The sequence below is a fragment of the Meleagris gallopavo genome, chromosome 17 (assembly GCF_000146605.3).
Source record: "Meleagris gallopavo isolate NT-WF06-2002-E0010 breed Aviagen turkey brand Nicholas breeding stock chromosome 17, Turkey_5.1, whole genome shotgun sequence".
NCBI classification, from domain to species: domain Eukaryota; kingdom Metazoa; phylum Chordata; class Aves; order Galliformes; family Phasianidae; genus Meleagris; species Meleagris gallopavo.
The window spans coordinates 9,979,312-9,992,043 of record NC_015027.2 but is presented as its reverse complement, the minus strand read 5'-3'; the positions used below and the strand labels follow the sequence as shown (position 1 = coordinate 9,992,043).

Here is a 12,732-nt window from a genome sequence, read left to right as displayed (position 1 = left end):
TTTTTCCCTGAAATAATGAATTCTAAGAGCAGAATAATTGGGAAAGAAATCCAAGCGCTCTTCAGTTTTTGACATTTTAGGAAAGAGCTGAAGACTTTTTTATATTCCCCACATCCTTTGTCGTGATGGAGCAAGGAAGTTTAATTCCAGAATAGCAGCAGGAAAGGGCAGGGAAAGGGAAGGTCTTGGGATCTGAAGTCTAAAAGCAGCGATAGCTTAGAGATGACAGAAAGGGATTCTGACTTGCTAATTAGCTTTGCATAATGATGACTAAACTTGATTACAGACATAAACCAGTCAAATGTCTTTGTAGCTCATAGGCTCATTGTGTGCCCAATTAAAAGGGACTGGTTTGTGTATAGCTCACATGGTGTTTCCTGGAGACCAAGGAACTTACAAAAGGGTGCTCCATGCTTTGCTGCTTGCTTTGGCTGCTGCAGCAAATTCACTTCCAAGGAGCAATTGGATAGCATCTATTTTATCATACATCCAAAAGCACATCGCTGACTCTCTCTTCGAGCTCTCACTCATTTTTTCCCCCCCAAACAGCTGAACAAATGGAGAATAAAGCCTTCATTATCTCTTCATCAGTTGCCACCTCTGCCAGCAAGTGCAGAAGATCTCTATGCTATTTTTCTCTATTAAACAGAGCCGAGAGGAATTCTGGCCACAAAGCATCCCTGAGCATGTGTGTGTGTGGAGGAGGAAAAGCACTGAGTCTCACCAAACACCCTCTGAGAATGTGGCTGCCCCCCAAGTGAAGGGCACTGTTGCAGTGTTTCACACATTTCTTCCTGCAGGGCTGTCCTGCAGTGCTGGTGCTTTGGTTCCCCATTGGCCAGGGGCTGATGGCACTGAGTTAAGCTGCAAAGCCACAGTTTGCTGAGCTATCCATGCTGATGGCAGATGCTGTTTTCTTGGCACCAGCCTCCCATTTACAACATCCAGCAGATTTCAGAATTGCCAATGCACAGCTTCAGCTCGCAACACGGATGGGAGATGCTTGTAGGCTGGGAGGCCGTACAGCTGCGTTTTACAGCCACAGTGCTGCTGGGCCATCTCTGCAGTAAGAAATGGAGAACCTTCAATCCCAACTGTACCTAGTACTAGATGAGGGGTCTTGCAGATGGCTAGCATGCATAAAATGGGTTCTGTCTCTTTTCTTTTGGGAGTTAGCAGAAGGCAAGGTCACTGAGGGACCCATGGGACACATTTTCCAGGTCACAACTGCCATGGAGGTAGCCTAGATCATCACTGCTCAAGAACCAAGTGAGAGCAAGGTTTTTCCAATCTGAACCTTCTCTTGCTGTCCCCTTCTGCCTTGGTTATCCTACACGCAACTGTTCCCACGTACCCATAAGGCAGTTGTGCACTATGGTGACTGTGGGACCACTGAGCATCTAGGTAAGCCAGGGATTATTTTTTTTTCCCTTCATATTTAATTATTTTATTTTATAATTATTTCCTTTTCTATTATTTATTTATTACTCTATTTATTTTATTTTTGTTGTTCAGCAGTGTGTGAATCCCTTGGTCTATGTGCTCTCTTGTTATTAGCGGCTCCCCATGTCTGCCCAGAGCCAAAATCATCTTTTCTCTTGCAACAAAAGTGGGTTATAATGCTTCTGCCTTTCACACATCGTGAAACAGAAATGGGCACTACTTTTCCCAAAGCACAGGGGAGTTTCCCATAACCTACAAATCTCCTCTGTCAGATTCGGCAAAAGGAAGAGCTGGGAAACTACAGACTACTCAGCTTGACTTTGATATCCTAAAAAATACTGGAAGAAAACATTAAACAATCACTTTATAAGCACTTAGAGGATAAAAGGCAGTAAGAAACAGCCAACATAGACTTGTCAAGAACAAATCATGTCAAACTAATCTAATCTCATTCTTTAATGGGGTCATTGGCCTATGGACAGAAAAAAAAGTGATAGATATGATAGACCTTGACTTTCATAAGGCTTTTGACATAGTCTGACATGAGTTTTCTACAAGTAGGGAAATAGGACTGAAAGCAAATCACAGAAGGGACCATTTTAAAAAAAATGACTTTGAATTTAATATCAGGAATCTGTTCTGAGAGAGGAAAAGTGATTTAAGTCTCTCAGGCACCTGTCCTGGACCCGCTCCATTCCAAAACTTTCTGACAATTCAGGCAAGTTAAAACAGAAACTCACAGAATATACAAAAATTGTGTGGAATTGATGCCAAGACTACTTTACAGAGAGAAAATGCACAAAAATAAATATCAAGAAAGAATTGTGTGTTCTCTGTCTCATTCAAATATATATTGATATTTATATATAAATAAGGCACGAATTTAATTTTAATGAATAATTAAATTGCTCATCAATATTGCAAAAATGGGGACAAAAGTTTGTCTTTTGATAAATGTCTGCTCTTAAAGAACAGACTCAGTATTCCCCGGTGCTATTCAGTATTTTGCTTTTTTTTCCCCCTCCCTATTTCTGACCTCACAGAATTGTTCAAACCTTATGATTCACCACGTTTTGCAGTGTGATGTCTTTGCAGAGATTGAAAAGCAGCAATTTGTTTCAATCTTTTTTATTAACAGCATGATGGAACTGATCAGACAAGGCCAAATACCTATATAGAGTCACAGAATCATAGAATGCCTTACGTTGGAAGGGACCCCAAGGATCATCAAGTTCCAACCCCTGCCACAGGCAGGACCACCAACCTCCAGAGCATCTGGACATCTGTTCAACCTTAGATACCCCAGCTGGCCTCCAGCTTTTAGCAGGGTGCTGCTCTCCCGTGAGCCCCAGGTTCTCGTGATGCTCCAGGTTCTCTTGAGTACCCAACACATCTGATGTGGCACCCCACAAATACACTGTGACAACCGAGCAGATATCCCAACGGTGCTGTGGATAAACCTGATTGAGTTTAGAAAGGTCTTGCAAAATCAGTGAGATGAAATGCTGTGAAGGCAAATGAGAAATCAACACTTTGCACAAGGAGAAAACAAACACATAGACTGAAACTCCTGCCTTCCAGTAATGGAAGGGACCTTATGAGCAGGAGAGGGACCAACGTTTTGCGTGGTCTAACAGTGATAGGACAAAGGGTTTAAAGGACTTTAAACTAAAAGAGGGAAAATTCAGATTAGATGTTAAGAAGAAATTCTTTACCTAGAGAGTGGTGAGGCCCTGTCCTAGAGAAGGTGTGGGTGCCCCATCTCTGGAGGCATTTAAGGCCAGGTTGGATGGGCCCCTGGGCAGGTGGAGCTGGTGGGGGGGCCACCAGCCCACAGAAGGGGTTGGAGCTGGATGATTTTTAAGGTTCCTTCCAACCAGAGTGATTCTGTGGCTCTATGAAGTATGGTTAATTGAGTGGCAACACATTGCAGAGAGTGATCTGGGGATTAGAGTGGGAAGGTTGGAGTAGACGACCTTATGAAGTCCCTTCCAACCTCAACTGTCCTGAAATTCTACTATCCTCAGTCCATATCAGGGAGATGATGCCCATGTGGAGCACTGCACTTTAAGAAACATGGAGGACAAAAAAAAAAAGAGCTTAAATGGGAAGAGGAGATTGAATGGGAAAAAATGGGTTATATGGAAACCTGTAGAATATAGGCTCTATGAAAAATGATTGAAGAAATTCAGTCAGTCTGTTTCCACTTGAGAAAAGTAAAGCTACCCAAATAAGGATGTGTAAAATATGTACTAGATTGTTCTGAAGCATGGAGTGAATAACTGCTCTTCATCTCCTTTATGGTTATTGGCTTGTTTTATAGCAGAGGAGTTGAAGTTAGAAATTAGAAAATTACCCATCTACCACTATGATTTTGTTCAGGATCAGACTATCCCAGGAGCTGAGGGAATCCCTTATTTATTTTTTGGAGAAAAGAAAGAAATTACAATAAATTAAAGAAATTAAAGAGCCTGAGTTGCCTTTAGAAATTGCATAGGGAAGGGTTGTTCAGTCTTATATCATACATAGCTTGTATGGTTACGACGTTCTTGTGTTCTGCTCATGGCTATGATGTAAAGACTGCCCCCAAGGGATTCATACTCTCAGTTGGTGGCAGGACTTAGGCTGCACAGAAAGGCACAGACACTGGAGGTGTTGGTTGGAGAATGAATTAATAGCATTCAGCAGAGCAAGGACTGCCTTTCCATACCTCTATGTGAGATAGGCTGGAAAGATAAGGTGGTCCTCATCTTCTTGAGCAAATAACAAGAGTGGTACAAGAAGTAAAACAGCAATGAGTCACAAGCATTGGATCAGAACTATGAGCAGCAGTGGGTGGAACTGGTTGAAAATCTTCCAACAAAAAACAAAGAAACAAACAAAAAAAAACCAACCAACTTTACTGTATTGCTATGAGAAATGTGATTCTATTGAAATTTAAAAAAAAAAAAAAGTGGAAGAAATCATTGATCCAGAGAAAATGTTTCAGTCTGAGAAAATGACAGCTTAAAATTACTCCAAATGTTAATTTTTAAAATCTTATCTCAGTTCAGTCCCTACTGGCAGTCCAGAGATCCACCGTGCATTGAGAACCCACCCCATAACTCCCTTTTCTATAAATTGTCTTCTTTAGCATTATAATTTATAGAGACAGTTTTGAGCAGTGTCTAATAAATTGCTCGTCGGGACTTAAGATGAAAACTAATGGCTTCTTCCCTGTATCATTTGATTTGGGCAAAGGACTTCTGGAAGGTCATGGCATTTCTGTCTTTTCTACAGGCACGAGCAGTGCAGTCTGGAGTGCTAAGAAAGAAATCTTCTGTCACGTTCCTGTTCCCCAGCCCCAGAGGGTAGGTCCCTGTGACCAACCACCTTCCCAACCCCTTGCAGGTCATCTCTTCACTTGACGTGACCCATCAGGTCCCATGCTCTTTGGCAGCCCAGACTTCATTTTGTTGCATTGACTTCTCTCTTCGGTTTTGATTGCAGGCTAATGGGGACAAATTATTGTTCCTCTTGCAGAGACACTGACAATCAGCTGGGTAATTATTGTCATTTGTACTGATAAACTGGGACTCTGAGGTACCCTTTTTGCTACTGATGTTTCTCTGAAACAGCCCCAGCCATCTCTTAATGGCAGAAAGGAATCAGTGTTCCCAGATGTCTGATCCTGAGACACACAGGCTACAAGAACTTGCATTCAGCACAGGAGGTGGGAGAGGTTCATAGTTTAACACACAGTTTAATTTATTATGTCATATTAAAAACAGTACGCAGATACAGTGTGAATCCTTCCACCGACTGTACTGGGAGTTGCAGGTTTACAGTGCAGTCTTATTGCCCATGTTTTGCATTCAGTCATCATGAGGAATGAACAACACCAATGCAAGATGGAGAATTTGTCTCCATCTTCCTTCTTGTCTTCATGAGTCTCCTGTACATTGCTTCATGAGCAGCATCTCCTGCTCAGTCACATCACTCTGATTGACATTTCATTTAAAGCTGGGCATCTGAGCATCCTGAAGAACGTGGGCTTCGGTGCTGCAGTGCTCAGCAGGGGAATGTTTCTAGAACCTCAGCTGGAAAGACTGCTTCAAGAAGGTGGAGATCAAGTTGAAAATGTTACCTAGCTACTGCACACTGACTTAATTTGACAATTCCTCTTTAAAGTACTGGATCTGTAAGGCATATAAACAGCTATCTGCTTTAAGCATATTAGTCCTGCTTCTGATGTTTCTAGGACTATCCATTCAGCTTAAATATAATTGATGCCTGCTCAGAAGGCTTGGTGTTCTGCATCCTCAAACACTATTTCTTATGCTTGCTAGGAAAACTTTGCCCATGATAGACAGGCTCGTGTCTCTGGGAGAGTTTGAGAGCTCTTCAAACAGTTCTACATACTAGCAAACCATTCAATATTTAATTGCTCTTTCTTAACTGTACGGACATTTTCTTAATGTGTTAGTTAAGCAGAGCAATAGGAATCTCTCAGCTTGGTGCCTGCACCCCAGCTGTTTGTATAGCGTGGCTCACTAAGTAGTGTGCTCAGCTCCTTGCAGGAGCACGGGGCCCACGTACAACCTTTTTCTGCTGCAGAGCACCAAAACATGATTCGCACACAAAGATCCCCAGAAAACTCGATCCCACAAAAGCAGATCTGTGTCAAAATCAGTGCTCAGTATGGTATAGTTCAAGCCTGACTGCAAATGGGCGTGTTGTGCAAAGGGAACATCCAGTCTTGGGCTCCAAGGTCTCCAGGATGAGTTTCTCCATAGTAATGAACTCAACTGGGGCAGCAAGGATCTGAGCTTGGAAGTTTGGAGGCCGTTTTCCATCTGAACAGGACTTTCTCTGCACTATAATGCAGACCACTCAGATCTCCAAGCTCAAGCCCAACCTACCCCCACCATGCCCACTATCCATGTCTCTCAGTGCCACATCTCCGCTGTTCTGGCACATCTCCGGGGATGGTGACCCCACCACCTCCCTGGGCAAAATAAGTTTGCCATTACCTGGAAGATGGGATGATTGTTATCTGTCAAAAGATTTGAAACCACTTTTCATATCAGAGATGATTAAGGAAAACACAAAGTTGATTCCAATACAGTGCACAACCAGGAAGCAAGCTTCCAGAGAAGCATAAAGAAATAAGCACTGTAATATACCTCAGTCGTTATTCGACAAGGGTAGTGAATTTTAATTTAAGTGTTCTATTTTATATAGGAACATGGTTAATTTTCACAGCTTGAGAGGGGTTGGAGCCTGACTCTTGAGACAAACCATTTTCCCTGGGAATTGTCTCCCCCATTAGAAGTCTTTACCTGGGGCAAAGCTCAGCATGTTGTAGCTGCAGTCTCAGGCACCCCACAGAGTGCGAATGGATCTATATATCCCTTGGGTTTTCTCATAAGTTTGAAGCTCAGTAGTTAATCAAAATAACCTTGCAGCCCTGGTAATGAAGTACAGCAATCTCTGTTTGCAGATGCTCTAGAAATTGAGTTGTTTGCTGGACAATCCCAGATGGGTTAGCACAATCTTCATCAGCCAAGAAACTTCACTACAGTGCAAGTGGCCTTCCCATGAAGAACACTTTCAAGGGAGATTTTCCCTTCTGAGAAGAACTGAAGGCCCCATAAATTGGTCAGCCTCTACCTGTAGGAGATCATGCTGACTCTGTAGGGCTCAGGCCAGGGACATTACTGTGAGAAATGAGCACAGTGGAATTACCATGTCACAGCCTGAACCAATAGTTAAGCACCAGTGAGAAGGTGTGGCTAACACAGGAAGCTCAGGTGTAAGCCATGCACCTGAGTGACCAGAAGGTGTGGAACCTGGATCCACCCCTCCTCAACCCTCATTTAAGGGTTAGCGACTGAGCAGGTGGTATTTCTCTGGATAGAGATTGCGCTGCTTGTGCTGTCACTGGTTGTTGGCAGAGGGTGAGCTGATTTTCCTTCTTTGTTACCTGCTAATTCTCCGTGGTGTTTGTATTCCATTAGAAGGCCCAGCTGTTGCCTTCTTTTGCTGTATGCATGAGCCAGCAGTGTGCTCTTGCAGCCTAGAATGCCATGATATTGTTCTGTATAGAAGTAATGAAGGCCCCTGAAGAACCTGCAGAGTAGTGGGAAGCTTTTTATGGTTGCACTGTAGGAAGAAAAGCAGAATTACCAGTGCAGTTTTCCAGAGTTACGCAGCTAATGTAGGTGATAGCGTTCAGTTGGGCAGCAGCACCGTTCTTTATCTGGGAAGAGGTTGAGTTTACATCCTACCTGGATACACATACCTAGGGCTGAGAAACGCATTGGAGAAGTTCAATACCTATCTGATATCCCTGAACATTCTGCCTCTACTTTAAGTAAGTCTACTTAGTGCACATCATTTCTGTCTTGGTGAGAATGAAAGCATTATTTAACACCTTGCAGTTCATCTTCAGGAAACAGCTCTACATTTGACCCTTCTACCACCCTTCAGATGCTTGAACGTTTTCAACATGAATGTATGCTAGCTAGCTTTGTAATATGGAACTGTTAGTCCAAAGCGAGGAACAGCGTGTGAGGATCTGGTAATAGGGAAAAGAGAGAGGATATCCGTAGAAGAGAAGGAGTAGTTAATCTCTTCTTCTCCATGAATATTTAGAAGCAGTTCCTCAACTTGTGCTATGGAATATTACAGAAGGAAAAATAGGAACCTTCTTATTTCATATTATTTATTGATTTATTTTAAATAACTTTGCCTAGATTGCACAAATGCATATAGTCTGCATAAGAATGTGCTTCCTACTGGAATTACATGGTCTTTCACAGATGATATCTTTCTGAAAGCAATGAAATCTGCTTGCTAATGAGCTACAGGGAAAATACAGCATCTCCCCACTCCCAACCCCAGTACAGGAAGGAGCTATGTGAGAATGTTGCACTCAGGAAAACTTGCAGAAAGACTTGAATCTATTTAGCAAACCTAAAAGGAAAACTGATCATAGGGTGTAAGTCCCAACAGATGGAAAAGATTTCTGATAGCCGGGGGCTTTCAGTCTAACTAACAAAGACAGCATAAGATTCAGTCAGTAAAGGTTAGAAGCAGATGGATTCAAGACAGAAATAAGGTGCTATCTGGGAACTGTAAGGGAGATCAGGTTTTGAAGTGAGAAGTAGCTTCTTGATTGCCTGGAGTCTTTGAGGCATGATTCAGAGCCTTTGTGATATTTGTGTACTCTATCACACATGGGGTTGAATTCCAGAACTGGGAGGTGGATTTGGTGACTGAGCCAAACTCGCCCTCCTTGATCACTGTGATCCCTTGAGGCTTATACATCCAGGACATCTCCTGCCTGCTACTTGTGGATTTACCTGCAGCTAGCCTGGGACTCCTTGGGCAGGGAGAATTCATCTCTGCCTTGAAACTCTTCAAGAAAGTCCTGTTTGCTCATCCCCAGGTGTGTTCAACCAAGCCTATGAAGTGACTCATAAACAATTTTAACTTGTACATCTCCAGAGCAGTGCTTGGAAAATTGATCCTACAAGTGAGATAGTCCAGATGTGTCTATACTGGACTGCTCTAGTTTGTCACCAGGGATCAGCCAAGCTTGGATTAAATATGTATCACCTGGAGAGATCAGAGCAGACAAAACAAATGGATTCTCCCCAGAGCACTACCATGGGTTCTGCTGCATTGCAAAGCTGGTGGGTAGCATGATGATTTGGGATTTTCTTCCTCTGCTCTCCTGAGGTGAAGACAGCAGTGCAGACAAAGCGGGGCCAGTTTGAAACAAATTTTCTGCGGTTGCTGCACAACTGAATTGAAATTTTCATTCCAGTCATTTTTATTTCTTCCCTGTGCTCTGAAATAGTTTAAAAGGTTCAGGTGAAGGCTGAGCCTGCAAGTTCTGGAAGGACATGCTGCTATTACCCAGAAATAATACCTATCAAAACACACCAAACAAATGTGACCCTCATTGTCGCCAGCCCAGTTAAGCCAGCTGATCTATCTCATCTTTGTGTTTTCTCCCTCTCAGCTAAATCATTAAACATCATGCAGAACTCATCCATCCCACTACATCAATCCATTTTCTATTGGCAAAGGTGAAATTGCAATCCACCAGCCAGGGATGCCAATCTCTTGTGGACAACAGAGGGGTTCCAAGGTGAATCCCCGAAGATGGAAACAAGTTGAGTAAAAAAAGTACATGCCAAAGACTACAACTGCTGCAATGGTTCACAGGTAGGTCAAAGCCATGAGATTTCCTCTTTCATTCTGGTGCTCATTCGTCCTTTGAGCTTGGAGGAATCATCTGCTTTTTTCATGCTTGTTTTTTTTTTTGTTTTTGTTTTTTTTTGGTTGGAAAAACAATCATTTGTAGCATAGGTTGAGGAGGGAAAAGGAGGGAAATGCTCTGAACTTCCCACTGGTTCTGGGAATATTAATTCTGGGGCTGTGTCCATGTGCATGATTTGAATGCAAATTTGGGCTCAGATCTCAGTCTCAGAGAGTCTGAGAAATGGAGATCTGTGGTCAGAAAGGTTCCCAGAGTAGAACAGAGCATTCAGGAGAGAGCTTCACTTGAGATTCTAAAGAAGTAGAAGAGAAGTTCAGTGCAGGGATCACTCAAGCACACAATACCTGGGAATGGACCCATGACTAAATGTTGGGTGGTAGACCAAGAAGACACGGCCACCTTGGGCAGCTTTAAAATCCCTTCTGTCTTTTTCTCATGGAGCATACATCTCCCTCCATCACACCTGGACTCCTTAAACCCGAGTTCCCCCTTTTTCTGCTGGCCCAGCAGTGTCCAAATTTCTCCTCAGAGATTCCTGTGTGAGCTTTAAGCTTTGGCAAGTCAGTCCCTGCCCCTCTTCCACATGGTATGTTTTTCCAGCAGTATAATTCACAGTTTCAGACACACTAAGTACCAGCTGGGCAGTTCATCCTGTTAGTAGGATTACATAATAACATTAGAAACCATAGTTACAATAAATTAACCACCTAAATTAATAGCAGAAAATCAGCGCATCGTGAGCCTGTACTTTTTTTTTTTTCCCCTTAGGTCTAGTTTCAGAGCTGAGAGGTTCTGCTCTGCGTTTTGCTATGGGATGGATTCATCTTGCAGACAGATGTGAAAAGTTCAGGTAACCAGCTCATGACAGTCCCATTGTGGTCAGCGGTGATGTGCACAGAGGAACCCAATGTACCTTTCCAGCTTCCCACAAACAGAGTTAGGAGAAAAGTCCCAGTAGCATTTTGGAGTGAAATGTAGAAGCACCAGCCTTTGGGCATCAATTGGAAAAGAGTGAGGATGAAAGATGCATGACCCAGAGGAGGAGAAGGATCAAATGTGTCCCTTCAGATACAAAATTGATTGAAGACCTACTGCTGTGAATAAAACAGGGCTGTTCTTCTCATACGATGGACAGCTTTTGTTGCTTGGAGCCTGAGCTTGCGTTTCACTGCAGCAAAAGTAGTTGGAAGTACCAGGATGGTGTCAAACATGGGACAGCTTGGCTCAGTAACCATATGGGCTTTTGGAGATGTGCATGGCAGATGTCCCTTGGAGAGCACTCCTGGAGGTGAGGGTGAGGGTATGTATGCATGGTCAGTGTGCCTGATGTGTACAAACCAACCTGGCTAAAATCCTCTGCCCCAGCATTTTTATACAAAACTTTACCTCAGCTCAGAGGCAGCTAACCCTTTCCTGAGGGTCAGGCATTCATTGCTAATCCTCTCATGCCAGCATCACTTCCACACTGCCCTGATGCTTCCAGGACATGGATCACATGATTTAGTGGGCAATTATCAGCTGCATGTGTATGGGATCACATGCATTGCACTGAAACTACCATGTGACACATCCTGGGCTTGATTAGGAACAAATCAATATTCATTGGGCTAACTGGGTTGTTATTTTTCCACTGCTCCACTAATATAACAACCTGACTGGCTTGTGTGTGTCTCTCTTTCTGACCCAGGCAGAAACGGTCAGTTAAAATATGCACGTTGGAGAAATATCCTTCACCTTACCTCTCACCAAGAGCACCAGAATGGATTTAGTCAGAGTGCCCCATCTGCACAGTCCTGTCTGTGCAGGGAGAGGTGGAGTTGGGGTCTGCTGCTTTCAAGACACTCAAAATCCCCGTATCTCTGCAAGGACAGTGAGAATCGATCCAACTCTCCTAAATCCCATTTCTTATTTAATATTTAAGATAAACAGAATTTAAAGGGAACGTAGAAATTGCTAACTCACACCCAGAAAAAACCATCCTTAAGAGAGTGAAACACCAGCTGAGAACTGCCATCCTATCTACATCTTTCTTTCCTTTCAGCCAAGCCGTATTTTTTGCTGGCATTAGTATTGATTTACATGAGCAGAGGGCAAATGGTTTTTTTTTTTCCTGCCCTTCAAAAAAGGGTCTGCTGCAATGTAGCAGGGAGCAAGGCCATCTCATGCTTCGCTTTGGAAGTTGCCCTGCGTGGCCCCGGATGATGATAAAAGATGGGGACTTTCTGCAGAACTGCTGATGCACAGGTCCCAAAAACATATTAATTATAATTCTGGGTGGTAGGAAATTGTACGTGACACAAGTTCAGCCTGCACATAATTGCATCTGCTTGCATCCTCCACTCAGGAGAAAGGAATAACAAAGGAATAAGCAGGCTATTTCTGAGATTTTCAAAAACGAGCTGCCTGGTACCTCTGGAAGCAGAATAAAGTTATGTCTTTTTTCATTGTTGGCATTATCATAAATAATGTTCTGAGCCTGAATCCATTACTGAGTTGGAGAGGGACTCGTAGACCTTCGAAGGCAATTAGGATCAGCTGCAAAGGACAATGTGTTCTTTTTTTAATGTGTACCTGTACAGCATTGTTACAGTGCCTGGAGAGAGATGCTTGAGAACTGCTCCTCTCCACGAAAACTTCTGATTAAAATAATCCAAAGTTTGGTAAATTTTAGACTTACCAAATACATTTTTCCAAAGCCTTTATGTCTTTCTTCAAAAAAGTGAAATTCCTGAGATTTCCAAATTAAGCATCCTAGGATTTGAACAGAAATAACGAGAATACAAAAGGGGCTGGGGGGAGGGGAGGGGGGGCAGGGGGGCTACCACAGTTCAGAGAATTGGGTGGAAAAATTTCTCTTTCTGTGAAAATCTTCATTCAGTCACCAACCTGAAGGAAATTTTCTGTCTGTTTTCCAGGGGTGGATGTGCAGGATCTCCCATCAGGCCAAAGACCATAAAGATTTCCATTTGAGATGGCTCTCACACTGATGGTACGGCCAGCAACCCTCATGGCATGGT

General features: G+C 43.0%; 1 long non-coding RNA gene across 3 annotated transcripts; it reads left to right on the top strand.

Moving 5' to 3' along the window:
* Positions 1-7,313: 7,313 nt before the first annotated feature.
* On the top strand, positions 7,314-12,414 carry LOC109370363. 3 transcript variants are annotated; one of them, XR_002120452.1, is made up of 4 exons: positions 7,314-7,382; positions 9,455-9,660; positions 10,484-11,003; positions 11,403-12,413. It is a non-coding gene; the product is annotated as an uncharacterized LOC109370363 (long non-coding RNA). The 3 variants fall into 3 exon arrangements; XR_002120449.1 differs by having other exon boundaries at positions 10,484-11,009; XR_002120448.1 differs by having other exon boundaries at positions 10,484-12,414.
* The last annotated feature ends 318 nt before the right edge of the window (positions 12,415-12,732 follow it).